The sequence below is a fragment of the Siphateles boraxobius genome, unplaced genomic scaffold, assembly GCF_051911475.1.
Source record: "Siphateles boraxobius isolate OS27281-9 unplaced genomic scaffold, OSU_SipBor_1 269, whole genome shotgun sequence".
In the NCBI taxonomy this organism is placed as follows: domain Eukaryota; kingdom Metazoa; phylum Chordata; class Actinopteri; order Cypriniformes; family Leuciscidae; genus Siphateles; species Siphateles boraxobius.
The window spans coordinates 312,829-314,712 of record NW_027508886.1 but is presented as its reverse complement, the minus strand read 5'-3'; the positions used below and the strand labels follow the sequence as shown (position 1 = coordinate 314,712).

The following is a 1,884-nucleotide window of genomic DNA, read 5'->3' as shown; positions in this document are numbered from 1 at the left end:
AAAGGTTTTTTTTTTTTTTTATCGTAATCACTGACTAAAGCTCATTCTTGTCATCTCACACTTCCCCCACTCCCCTTGGAATAAGTGGCTGTTGTAGTGTTTGGTCTGCTTCGCTTCACACTTGGCTGATCCCATCTTTTTTTCTTCTTGTATTTCTTCTAATGGTGCTTGGATGAAAAAAAGGATGATTTTTACTGCTTCCTTCCATCTTTTAATCATCATGTCATCTCTCAACTAATCATACATGCTTTGCAGTAAACCTTGTAATCGCAGTAGCTGTCCAGCAGAGCTGAGAAAGTCATGCAGTGAAAGTCTAAAACAATAAGATAATTTTGTTGTGTTTTTTTACGCTCCAGCCACTGCAGGCTCGAGAGGCCCTGCTCCTGCCCCGGCTCGTGCTACTGCCCCTGCTCCTGCCCCTTGTCCTGCTCCTCCAGCAATGTGGACCCCTGGCCAGGTGTCCCAGTCGCCTGCAGAGCTTCCTGTCCACTGGAAAGAGCAACTCCCATCTTTCCAGCAAGGCCTTCAACCCCTGTCCCTCTGCACCAGGACCATCCTCACTACAGCCACCCACAGGACTGCAGCGCCCTGCCCAGCCTCCTCTGCAGTCTCCTCCTCTGCGCCCTGCCCAGCCTCCTCTGCAGTCTCCTCCTCTGCGCCCTGCCCAGCCTCCTCTGCAGTCTCCTCCTCTGCGCCCTGCCCAGCCTCCTCTGCAGTCTCCTCCTCTGTGCCCTGTTCAGCCTCCTCTGCAGTCTCCTCCACAGCCTTCTGTCCAGCCAAGTGCTGCCTCTGCTCCTGCAACATCAACTGGGTCCAGTGTTGCAGACCAGGCTCCTGTAAGTAAGCTTCTCATTATTCGTATGCAGGTGCTGCAGCGTGATTTCCAATGACCACAACAAAAGAGGCCGCATTTCCTCTGTGCTGGAAACTTTGCACTGGCTACCTTTTAATTGTAGATTTAATAAAAAAAATGCGCTTTAAGCCATGCAAGCTGGAATGTTTGCGGCTCGGCAGCAGCAGGGAGGATGTATGTTTCGGCTCATTGGTATAGGGGTATGATTCTCGCTTAGGGTGCGAGAGGTCCCGGGTTCAAATCCTGGACGAGCCCATTATTAGGCTTTGCTTTTAATCTCTTCAGCCTGATTAGGGCAACCAGGATATTTATATCCCGGGTTTCGGCAGAGGAACCACGTCCGCCTCTTTTAGTCTACCTGATTCCACCTAGCCTCATCGCTATCTGCCTCTCAGACAGCCAGCTATCAGGAAGTGTTGGTTCCATGGTGTAATGGTTAGCACTTTGGGCTTTGAATCCAGCGATCCAAGTTCCAATCTCGGTAGAACCTTTTTAGGTTCTTTGCGGAAGGGTGCGAAAAAGCAGAGGTGATGCGCAACTGCTGACGTGGCAGTGAAATTGGCAATCTCAAACAGAGTCGGAATTGGGGAAACATGGGCTTAAAAATCAAAGGCTTCAATTGCTCCTTGCTATCGTGCTTCTGGACTCAATGACTTAAATCTCTGCTGCTCATGGGAAAAGTTGACACACGCCAAGGTTCCATGGTGTAATGGTTAGCACTCTGGGCTCTGAATCCAGCGATCCGAGTTCAAATCTCGGTGGGACCTGCTTTTGCCAGGAATGTGTGCAGTACCTCGTTCGAAAAAACTTTTTCGGCAGCACTGAGCCGCAAGAGCTCATCTAGGTAGTGCCTCTTGAAGGGGGGCGTAAAAAGGATGGACAGCACTGGAGAATGCAGGCATCGATCCCGCTACCTCTCGCATGCTAAGCGAGCGCTCTACCATTTGAGCTAATTCCCCTCGATGATGGAGAGGAGGTGTCCATCGCTCTCAAAGACAAAGACGAGGCGCGATCACTGGCTACCTTTTAAT

General features: G+C 50.5%; 1 non-coding gene across 1 annotated transcript; it reads left to right on the top strand.

Annotated features, from left to right (window-relative positions):
• The first annotated feature begins 1,548 nt into the window (after positions 1 to 1,548).
• On the top strand, positions 1,549 to 1,620 carry trnaq-cug (transfer RNA glutamine (anticodon CUG)). The gene has a single exon. It is a non-coding gene; the product is annotated as a tRNA-Gln (tRNA).
• Positions 1,621 to 1,884: the final 264 nt, after the last annotated feature.